At 42.0% G+C, this 12,448-nt stretch overlaps 1 protein-coding gene across 1 annotated transcript in view; it reads right to left on the bottom strand.

Annotated features, from left to right (window-relative positions):
- The window catches only part of Spata16 (spermatogenesis associated 16), a 272,366-nt gene extending 260,164 nt beyond the window's left edge, over window positions 1–12,202 (bottom strand). Inside the window, exon 1 of the mRNA XM_028875802.2 lies at window positions 12,109–12,202. The gene's annotated coding sequence lies outside the window, so the exon portion shown is untranslated. The remainder of the gene's footprint in view (window positions 1–12,108) is intronic.
- Window positions 12,203–12,448: the final 246 nt, after the last annotated feature.

Below are 12,448 nucleotides of genomic sequence, written 5' to 3'. Positions count from 1 at the left end.
TCTTAGCTACTTCTCCAGCACCGTGTCTGCCTACATGCCACCATGTCCTACCATGATGATCATTGAATGAACCTCTGAACTGTAAATCACCCAATTAAATGGTTTCCTTTATAAGAGTTGCCAAGGTCATGGTGTCTTTTCACAGCAATAGAAATCCTAACTAAGACACTGTGTATCATTGTTGTGATGATCTTTGGGGGGGGGTAGTCAAAGACACAGTCTAGAGAATTCCACAATCTGGGAATTAAGGGGAAACCTCAGCTGGCAAGTGGTTTCCATCATTTTGGCTTGTGGGCATATCTGGGGGGGCGTTTTCTTGATTAATGGTGGGGTGGCCCACTGTGGGTGGTGCTATCTCTGAGCAGGTGGTCTTGGATTGTATAAGAAAGGTAGCTGAGCAAGCCATGGGAAGCAGGCGAGTAAGAGCACTCCTCCATGGTTAATGCTTCCAACTCCTGCCTTGGGTTCCTGCTTTGTCTCCCCTTTGTGATGGACTGTAACTCATAAGCCAAATAAACCCTTTCCTCCCCAAGTTACTTTCGGAGTTTTATCACAACAATGGAGAAGTTAACTAGAACAACTGTTCAAAAAATTAAAATGATCTAGACATGATAACATGCATTTAACCCCAGCACTTGGGAGGCAGAAACAGGTGGAGTTCCATGAGTTCAAAGCCAGCCTGGTCCTCATAGTGAGTTCCAGTTCCAGTTAGATCACACATGTTATCTACAATGATCCATTGTGTCATCTGCTTTGTGAATGGTTAATTCATTATAGAGATTATATAGAGATATAGAATGAGTTTAACCATGTGTATCATCACTAATTTTCCAAACACAATCTTCAGCATTCAACAGAAAATATTAATTATGTAAAATTTTTGTGATCACATAATAAAAAACAAAAGAATATGTAGATGACAGATTCACTCATTGGTGAATAAGATGTTGAAATTAGCTAAGGAACTTAAAATAACTAATTTATTCAAGATGAGAGGGAGGGGTTATAAAGATGTTGGTAACAGAGATCACTGGAATTTATGAAGAAAAGATTAAATGAAAATTCTAAAACTGAGAAATGTTCTATTGGAAATTAACTCATTAAATTAGTTGTAATATAAATTAAATATATCAGAAGCTAGGATTGTAAACTCAAACAATAAAAACAAAATATCTAAATTTAACAGGAATAAAATAATGGAAAATCTAGGAAAGAATTTTAGACAAAGTGTTTTAGGAGCCCCACAAGGAACATAAAGAGTGAAGCAGAAGCCCTAGGGAATTATGGAGGCAATGGAGGTCATAAAAGGTAATTGTAAACAAACACATACAGTGCATATACTGACAGCTGATTGACCACATTAAACAATAAAACAGAAATATTGCTACAAGAAATCGAATGGGAATTGACCTGAAAGCTTCCTCCTTGTTGGCTAGCTTTCAGAGTGTCATGTAGGTACTATTTTAAGGTGTTATACAGGCTGCTGTGGAGAAAAATCATCAATGGTCTTACCCAGGGTTGACCCTGCATACTACAATGCCCACCTACCAGACAAAGGCTGTCTACAGGCATAATAGTGGCCTGACTGTTAAGGAGGCAACAGACAGTGTTTAGGTTGGATTTGAGGCCTGGACCCCAGCAGGAACCACTACTGTTGTTTTGTTAAATGGATGGGTTATTAAACTGTCCCTAATTATTTATGTCTACAGATGAGTGCTGTTTTCAGCTGCAGCCAGAGAAGATTCTTACTGCAGTGGGTAGTTTAATACAGACTTATAACTGTCATGGTGCTTAGAAGAAGTGACTCTTAAGGGCTTGGCCCTAAATGTGACATATATAACAACCCCCATACCCACCCCAAGACTCACTGAACATCATGGAAGAGAGGGCAGAAATAATTGAAAAGCCAGAGGATCGGTAGTGCTTCTGAGAAAGTCTGTCTTCTGGATATGATGTGGCTGCTGGACTCATTAATTTACTGCAGCTAAGGTTATAAAACCTGCATAAAATCGATTCAGTCACCATTCCAACATGAGCGAAGGTGGGACTCAGGAGGCCTCACACCTAGATGAAGGAAGAGCTGCTAGGGAAGAGGGAGCCACCTTTCTTTAGGAATATGGCTATTGGTAGGTTTTTCCTATCTCAGTTAGATGGTCCTATGCCTATACATTTGTGAGTGAACTTAATGGGTCATTAAAAATAAGAGAATGTAAAAGGACATGAAGGCAAGAGAGGGATGTATTGAGAGTTGGTGGGATGGGAAGAGGAGCTGGGATGGATAGGATTAAGATAGGTTATATCAAGGTATGAAATTTCTAAAAAAGTAAATGTAACTATTCATAATTAGAAAACAGGAAATATGTCTATAAGATTTAAAATGTATATAGGATAACAATAATAGTGAACATGATACAAAATATTGGAGAGGGTAATGGAGTTAAAGTATCCTAGAGTTTGAAAATTTGTATGGATTTACTAAAATTAATTGATTTGGAATGTAATAAATAAAGGATTCATGTTGTAATTTGTAGAGTAGACATCAAGGAATGATCAAAATGTGTAACAACTGGAGCTGAGTACAAAGCGAAGTTATTAGAGTACTTGTACAGCATATACAAGGCAGGTGCTTCCATCCTCAGCACCACCAACCACAGAAACCAGAGTGGTGGCACACGGCTCTAACGCAGTGCAGTGGAGGTGCGAGAATCCGCAGTTCGAGGCCGTCCAGTGGAGGTGAGTCTGAGCTGTACAAGATCCTGTCTCAAACACCAAAAGCAGTGACTAATGTGAAACATATACCAACTGAACAAAAGAGATCATGCAATGCATTCATTAGCCCCAAAGGGTAAGAAACAAAGGGGCCAAACAGAACCCAGATATGGTAGATAGCAACCAAAATACACCTGTGATAAATTTTAGATTTGCAAGTACTAATATCTTAATTAAGTCTATGACTGTTATCTTGGAAGAAAAATACAGTCCCTAACTATATTCTGTCTAGGAGACACATTCCTTACATAGAAGAACAGAAAAGTGAAAACAAAGCCTTGCAGAAGGGCATAGCACACAGCCATCAACCAGGATGAGGGATGGCTCTGTTAATATCAGAGCACACAGAGCGGCAAGCAGCTCAACTGGAAGCAGAGAAGGTGTGCCAGTTGCTAACTTACTGTCTGCCAGCTCCGAACCCACTGGGTTCTGATGTTGGAACTGAACTCTGCAGGCGCCATTTCAACAACTCCAGCTGGCTGGAAATGAGCTCTTTTCATACAGGGTAGGAGAAACCCCACAAGGCTACAAGAGGGGGATGGGCCTTGCCCTTCTGCCGTGTTCCCACCTGCAGCCAGTGCCTCTGCGTGGAGGGTCCCGGCAGCAGGGTCCTCCGTAGGACTGGCCCTCACAGTTCAGGAGAAGATAGATGTCCTCTTTGCAAACGCCACCACAGCCAGCCATGCCACCGTTCTGATTTCAGGGCAAGTGACTCCATTGCAGGAAGTTCCCATGACAACTTCACCTGTTCCTGGGAAACATGAATCCTGGCCTTGAAGGGACTCTTCTAACTCAAGGTTCATGTTACTTTATGTCAAGGACGCTGCAGTCTCTCTACTTGTTTTGTCTTTAACATTGTTCATTTATTTATTGTTTAATCATACAAAAGTGTTAGCATATATTAACTAGACATGACAGATTCCATTTTGATGTTTTCATATACATATATATTTTGATCATGTTCACTCCATTACCATCTATTTAATTAAAAAAATTAAGAGCTGTTTATTTAGTGTGAGTTGCATGTGTGTGTGTGAGTGTTCATGTGTGTACGCATGTGCCACACTGTGCTTGTGGAGGTCAGAGGACAACGTACAGTTCTCTTCTTTGACCCTGAGAGTCTCAGGGATCAAACTCAGTTGTCAGGCCTGGGGGCAGCACCTGTACCAGCTGAATGGTCTCACTAACCCCCATCTCCCCTTTTTATTTACCTACCACTCTTGCTGACACCCTTCCTGCTCCCAGCTAACCCCATCTACTTTCATACCTGTGGGAGTTCAGCTCCCACCTTTTGAAGGGTTCTTAAGAGAAGGAGAGAGGGATAAGAAATGATAGACAGAAAGAGAGACCTAGACGATGAGAAGAAAGACAGAAACAGGATAGCTTCGGGAGGGCCTGGTCAATACCCAATGGCCTTGAGGCTTTATTCAAAAGGACTTTTTATAACATGCCAAGGAGTGGGGCAAAAGACCTCCCCCTTGCTAGGTGAAAGCACACTGCACAGCCAAGTGCAGACCTTTCCAAACACCAGGTGACCACGCCCATGACCAAATCATCTCCTATGCAGCCCTGCTGGGTAAAGCAAGCTCAGATTCGTGGACCCTGAGTAAGTTCTCACTAGATAGCCTCTGTGGGTTCCCACATAAGCCATTCTATTTATTTATTTGTTTGTTTATTTATTTATTATTTGTTTGTTTTGTGACTAAATGTGCTTCATTAGGATGCTTATAGAAGAAAGGGTGAGGTTTCTCCACAGGAGCGTAGGCAGTTTACCAATGGCTACCTAACTGAAGATGTCTATCTCCCCTTCTTCCTCAGCCTTTAACTGTGTATAAACTCTGGGGCAGGGACTGGGCCTTGTGAGCTCCTTTCCGCTGCCTGACAGGAAGCTCCAGGGCTCAAAGCTCTGCAGATTTTGTGCAGGCAGGCACAGCTACCTTAAGTGGGAGTACACTAGAGTATGTCATTCTTGGGGACAGGCATTAACAATGCTTTATTGTGGATCTGTTTGGAGCCTGTCTCCTCACTCTAATGGGCATAGGAAGTTTATTATGAAATGAGGATGAGGCAAGAAAAAAATCACTGCTTTAAATTGGTACTATTAATACCATGGTTTTTAAAATCCATAATGACAAAATTCTAAAGAGGGAGAGATTGACAAATTTCCAGTCATAGCGGGGAAATATAATGCATGTTCTTCAATTGCTTAGAAGCGAAAGAAAAGGAAAAAGGAAGTGGCGGGACCAGGTCAGTGTAGGGAAACTGTGTAAAATGAGGCCCAAACTTGACTTAACACCTGAGTCAAGAACCACACAGTGGGCAGTTTTTCCAAGTGCATCCGAAATCTTTACCACAATGGGTTATGCCTCACTCACAAGCAAAGAGGCAGCAAATTTAAAATTTACATTTTATATATATGTAGAAGGTTAAGAACTGCCCTGTTAATCTTGAAAAAGAATAAATAAATCTGGACAACTTAAAACAGCCAGACACCAAGAGCTGGCATAAATCCTGCTGTGGTAATTAGGGCAGCCCTCAATGCAAGGATAAATAGTCCTACCATCCAAACAGAATAGAAAGCCCAGAAATACATTTACACACACATGGTCATTCCATTTGTAATGAGATGCCCAGGTAGAATTGTGATGTTTAAAATAAGTGGTACTTGGTGTAGGGGACATAGAGAAAATTTTAACTTCAAATTTACATAAAAATGCACAAAACAGAAACTGTAAATGTACTGGAAAACTAAACATAAAAGGACTATTCACATCTTTAGAAGACAAGGAAGCATTTTCACGGCTAGGGTAAGAAAGGATTTCTTAGGCTGGACCCAAACAATGAAATCCACTATGTTGTGAGTGCAAATTAAGCATCTCTGACCTGAAAATCCCAAATCTGAAGTCTAAATCCTCCAAGTTCTGAAACTTAAGGAGGGCTGACAAGATATCACAAGCAAATAATTCCTTGTGTGACAAGATGTGGTCAAAATACAGGGACACTATAAAGACTATACAGTTGAAGGTATATGTTAAACAAATGTAATACATGTGTAAGCCTGAAATCCCTTCCTATGTATAAATCTATGTCTTATGTGTAAGTATCACAAACTGAAAAATAAAACTTCTGGTTCTCTGCATTTTTGGAGAAAGGACACAGAACCTGTAATGACTCTTGTTCATCAAAACCCACTATTGAAAGATGGAAGGGTAACTCACAGAACAGGGAAAGTATCTGTAACATGTGCATCTGTAACACATGCATCCGACATGGATTCATGCCTATCACATACAAAGGACTTCTACAGATAAACATGAAAAGGGCAGATGACCCAATTGTGGAATGATCCCCAAATATTAATAGGTATGCCAAAAAAGGGAATCTCCAAATGGCCAATAAATGTATAGAAAGACTACCAATTTCAGTAATCATCATCAACAAGATATGTAAGTTGAAATTAGAGGTCTATTACCACAACAAATCCATCTCAATAGTTATAATTAAAATGATAGACAACAGTAAATACTTGTGGCTTTACAATGTAACTAGAACTCTCACACAGCAGCTATGAACATAAACTGGTGCCAGCAATTTGAAAATACTTTTAATTTGTGGATATTGAAAAGTGTACATTATGTGTTATCTAAAAGGTTTATATTAGCAAAGGTCATGAGAAGCTGAAATTTTGGGGAAACTCGGTGATTAAAGGCCTCATGGTAAGGGAGCTGTCGGCCCCAGTCTTTGTGAAAAGGTGGGAAAGAGCATATCACAATGAAGCCAGTAAGGACCAGACACAATGGGACAAGGCTCCTCATTATCTGGTGGTAACGGGGTCTTTCTTCTCCTCTGTATTGAGAAGGAATGAAACTATGACCATTCAAAAAGGAAAACAGAACTGAAGGTCACCTGGACGTCAGCCTTCTTAAATACTACCCAGTGAGTGAAGTGTGTGGGGTTTGGTTGTTTGGTTTTTCTGTTTTGTTTTGTGTGTGTATGGATGGATGTTTTGCCTACACGTATGTCCATGCACTGCCTGTGTGCCTAGTATTCACAGAGACTGGAAGAGGGCAAAGGATCCCCTGGAACTGGAGTTTTGAGCTGCCATGCGGTGCTGGGAATTGAACTTGGGTCCACTGTAAGAGCAGCTAATTCTTGAGCTATCTTCCCATTCCCATCAGAGTAGTGATTAAATCATTACCAAATTCACTTTTACTGGAAAGTTTTACAGTCCCTTTCCCCAATTTCTGTATTCTAACATAGCATAAATGGGGCCTCCAGAGTCTACTCGATGTATTTTAATCTAAAATCAATTGTCTGCCTCTGCTCTCAACCTAGACCTGCGCAGTGAGTTTCCAGGTAAGACTACCCCAGACAGAAGCAGTGCTGTCAAGCCGGGAGGCAGAGCTGACAGGACCTGGAGTGACTCTCCCCTGTCTCTTCTTCCTCAAACTCCCTTCCACTGTTCCTGACGGCACAGCAGGGCTCTGAAAGGCCTGGAGAAAGGGAATGGGGCTGAGAAGTAGTGAGGATGGGGAAAAATGGAACTCGCCATTGAAAGATCAGAACAAGCCTGGCAACAGGGAAGCCATCCACTGGTTCTGGTCAATTAAGTTCTATGGCAAAAGACAGATGGTAGCGTGAAGAGCAACCTGTGACGGGAGCGAGGGGAGAAAAGCGGGGGAGGAAGTGCTAACTGGCAAAGAGAATGCTCCCGTGGGAGGCTAGACTTCTGTTTTATACCCCAGGACTGATTAAAACAAAACAAAACAAAACAATACAAACAAAACAAAACAAAACAAAACAAACAAAACAAAACAAAACAAACAAAACAAAACCTGCCTGCACCATGGAGAAGACTTCCGTGCAAATCTGTGCAACTGAAGTGGTGTACATGTCTAATGGTCAACCCTAATGTACATATCCCTCCACTCAATCAAGTAGTAGTCATCGTGTATAATGTGACTGTTTAACTGCTGATGGCACTGGTAAAGACAAACAATAAGGAGTTATTGACAGACCTGGATTTTTGAGAGCCAATAAACAAGCTGCTAAGAGAGCACGTGATGTTTATGTATTTCTCCCTGTGAGCAAACATGGAGATGACTGGAACATTCCAGTTCTTATTTTCTACATCTTATGTTCAAGTTTCCAAGTGTCTGTACAACGGGCTTGTGAGGCAGACATTATGTAGTGGTTTTGCCGACAACTCCACATTAACAAAATCACGTGGATTTCTAACAAATTAAGATCACAATTCTCTCTCTCTCTCTCTCTCTCTCTCTCTCTCTCTCTCTCTCTCTCTCTCTTTTTGAGAGAGAGAATGACAATACAATGGCTTCTCTGGCTGCAACTTAAGTGGTCTTTAAAGACAATGTTGAATTCTTCCGCCTGAATGCTGGCTAATAGGAGTTTAAATGAGAAGTGGTGGGTGAGCATCAGAGCATTCATGCATGGGAAATCGGATGAACACCCACAATGCAGAATTTCCTACAGAAAACTAGTCTAGCGAGAGACTCAGGCCCAGGTCGAGTGCCAGAAACTTTAAAACTGCCCTGTACAGCTTTGGTCCTCAAGAGGAATAAGCTAAAGACGTCCAAAGAAAAGCTAGACAAATATTTTTAACGCTATTTTTCCAAACACACCTTTAAAAAAGGAAAGCCACAATCTCTTCTTGTAGGAAGAAATTAATCTTCTTAAATTTAATCCTATATGCCAGCGCTTAGTCTTGAAAGGCATGTGTGTACAACTTAGGTCAATCCAAAACAAACAGCAGGAGGTAACAACAAAGAAAGCCACAGGAAGGACTGGAGTGGGCCGCTCTGACTTCCACTCATCCACTGTACCGCTCATCTCTGGGAGCATTTTCTTGCAAATGATCCACTTACAGCCATATCAGTTTTCCACTTGTCACGCAATTCTGGGTCACAGTGTGACTTCAGCTTCAGGTCCACCAGTCAAGGTGAAGGGACACATTCTAACACTTCTCTGGGGAAAATCAGCTCATTGACCTTCTGAGACTGCCTGAATCGTGAAATATTAGTGGCTCCAAATCCATCAGTCCTGAGCATTTCAAGAAAGTTGTACATAGGCCTGTAGTGTATCAAATAATACACCAATCCATCAAGCCCTGGACACTTTTAAAGATGGGGAGGCAAAAGCATGTCTTTATCTCCCAGGCCATTTTACAACAATCCCATCATACAGAGAGTTTGGAATGACGCTGCTTGGTCACACTGTGGACTCCTCAGCATCCTCATTTACAAAAGAGGTTAAGGATGGTTGCAACCTTGTGTTTGAGCACAGAGGAGGGTTGCCTGATCTAAGTAACTGCCTAATAAATGCTAACTATTATTTTATCATGATTGTCATTTTTATTATTTCTGTTATTATTGCTCAGCAATTTCTTAAAAATTAGACAATTAGGAAATGTTCCTAGCATTGGACAGATGGCTCATGCTCATTTATCATGTGTATTTTGAAATTTAGCCAGAGCAGTGATAAGTTATAGTCTCTATTCTGGAGATCTTTAAGCCAGACTGCTATAATATTTTATTTTATAACATCTTTGAAAAAAACTCAGCAAGACTGTTTATGGGTGCAAAATGTTACAACTTCAATGCTACTTTCCAAGGAGATGACTCAATATATCCTAGACTAGTTGAGAGACAATATTCTGGGCTCCCTGATGTAAAGGGCTTTAAACCCCCTTTGCATATGGTGTTTGATCACTCTCTTTACCCTGGCTTTCCACTGCTGGGATACCTCGTCATCTGTTTTGAACTGACATGTCACATAAAAGAAGAATAATAAGAAAAAAACAATTCACAGTCAAATTCTATGTAAAAGGAGGATGGCATTAAACGCTTTGTCATAGTTAGAAAAATATTTTCTTGCAGTGAGCAATATACTTGGGTTGAGACCTGGAGGTCATTTCGAGGTCATGTGGTGTCTCCTCTAGGCTTTCATCAGCCTGCCAGCCACTGCTTTGCCTCTTCAGATGAACAATCCACAGTTTCTCCCATTCTTTTTAACAAGCTGACTCTTTGCAGATGAAATACATATTGGAAGCATCCTGAGCATATCCCCCGCCGCCTCCCTTCCTGCCTCCCCCTGAGTCTCCTACATCTCCCTCCCAGTTTTGTCTTCCTTTTGCTGTGATATATGGAGTCATATTAGAGCTGCCCATATACACATGGGCCGGGGCATTCATGAGGGCACAGGCAACCTATCATTTTGAAGTTACAACTTCAAAAGTGACTCTCATCATCAACTGTGGGTAAGAAAAAAATTTCTCTCTCTCTTTCTCTTTCTTCTTCTCTTGAATGGCTTTTAAAATCTCTTTGAAAATGACCAGATGGGAAGATTTTACCATTTGGTTATAATAACACAGATGAATAACAGACTGAACAATGCTGGATCTGTACTTCAGTAAAAAGTCCACTTGTGGAACAAAACAACATCTCAATTCAACCTTGATTATGTTTGTGTTGCTCACCATGGCAACCGGTGAAGTTAGGCAGACCCGCACATTCACAGAAGAGCTTTGGAAATGCTTAATCCGTGTGTGTGTGTGTGTGTGTGTGTGTGTGTGTGTCTGTGTGTGTCTGTGTGTGTCTCTCTGTGTGTGTCTGTGTGTGTGTCTGTGTGTGTGTGTCTGTGTCTGTGTATGTGTGTGTGTGTCTGTGTGTATGTGTGTGTGTATGTGTGTGTGTGTGTGTGTGTCTGTGTGTGTGTGTCTGTGTATGTGTATGTGTGTCTGTGTGTGTTTGTGTGTGTATGTGTTTGTGTGTGTATGTGTTTGTGTGTGTGTGTCTGTGTATGTGTGTGTGTCTGTGTATGTGTGTGTGTATGTGTGTGTGTGTGTGTCTGTGTGTGTATGTGTGTGTGTGTCTGTGTGTGTGTGTGTCTGTGTGTATGTGTGTGTGTGTGTGTGTGTGTGTGTGTGTGTGTGTGATCAGGCAGCAGGTGCCTGCCTCCAGCTGTGCCTCCTTCTCCCACATCAGCACCAGCCTCTCAGAGCGCACACTGTGTGCCAGGATGCCAGGATAGACAGTGATATGGTCTCTGGCGATGACAGACCTACAGCCAGGCAGACTCAAGTGCTTTGACCTTTCTCTCCCTCTTACGTTTAGTACATTCTTCTAGCTTTAATTTTTCCTTACAAGAAATTTTCAGCCTCTGTCTGTCACACATAAAGGAAAACTGAAAAGCCTTGTGCCGGCAGAAAGCAGTCATGGCCATCACAGTCCACGGAAAAGAGTTCCTCCCGCATTCAAGCTCTCACCGGCATGTATAACATTAAAGCTCACTCTAGCCCTTCAGTGTGTATAACATTAAACCAAAAGAGGCCATACAAAATTATTTATCAGCCCATGTGAAGTTTTCAAGCACTTCAAATTAGTGGCTTTACTAAAATGACAAGCACTCCCCTAGTGTTTAAAAAGAGACCTTTGCTGATGCCTATCAATATTTTATAGGTGAAGAATATGAAATGTAAATTGTATTAAATAAAGATTTAAAGCTGTTTTTTACTGCTCATGCTGAGCCACCTTTGAAGGAAAGCTCTCTGGGATGGGTATCCATCCACTCTGTCTAATCAGTCATATTTCATGCTGGGTATGTAAGGATAAAAAGATGACATGGTTTCTATATTATAGAGAAGAGCTTAGATTGATCTCCTTACACTCCTTGTGTGTCCACCTGTCTGTCTGTCCATCCACCCATTCATCCATCCATCCATCCATCCACGTATCCACCTTGTTTCACTTTACACTTCAGACTGGCCTGGAACTCACTCCCTGACTGTTCCCAGCCTGGCCTGGAACTCATGGCAATCCTCTTGACCCAGCCTCCCAAGTGCTGAGAGTATATGTAGAAGCCATCATGCCAGACTTACAGCTAATATCTTCAGCTCATAGTAATGCCACGTACAGAGTTAGTCACAAACGATAAAATCCAGAGCATGGCAATCATCATCTACCAGAACAGATGTTCTCAATCCATACCCTTCACCAAGGAATACCAGTTATGATAAAGGAAAACGAAAATAGGAAGCGCGTGTTACTCGTCAAACAGCGTAGGACTTTAGCCTTTCTCATATCAGTAGAGATGGGATGAAAATAGTGTGAGGAAGGCTAAGAGGTTCCTAAACAGGGCATCAGTTTTGAACTGCCCCTCTCTGCATCAGTCCATGAGCAATATTTCTTCGTTTCCCCTTCTGCCTGAGAAATTAAAGAGGAGATCTTGGTTGTCGCCGCTCAAGCTTCCCCTACAGTCCCCCTTTTCCTCCACCAAGCCTGCCACCTGCTCTGCTCTCGGGGCACAGCAGCCTCTTCCTACCTGTGTGGTTCAGGCCCGCCACAGCATCTGTTGCGCCAACGGTCCTAGTCCTAGGCCAACCTGCTGGAGAGCTTCAGAGGGCTCTTCGGAATGAAACGACCCGGCTCGTGGCCCGCCCACTTTCCAGATCACGTGCCTCCAGGCTTGGCCCACCAGTGGGAGCCACAGGTCCATCCCTAGCCTTCTCTCCGCAAGGCACCTGATGTGTGTGGGTTTCCTTTCATAGGCTAACATCAATGCGTACAGAAAAATAATTTGCCCATCTCTAGCTGAGAAGCTGTTGGCACTTGATGCATGCCTGGGGAGAAGGAATCGGTTTTCTTCAGAGACCCATGTTCTC

This window comes from Peromyscus leucopus, chromosome 6 (assembly GCF_004664715.2).
Source record: "Peromyscus leucopus breed LL Stock chromosome 6, UCI_PerLeu_2.1, whole genome shotgun sequence".
NCBI lineage: Eukaryota > Metazoa > Chordata > Mammalia > Rodentia > Cricetidae > Peromyscus > Peromyscus leucopus.
This window is presented reverse-complemented; position numbering and strand designations above follow the sequence as displayed.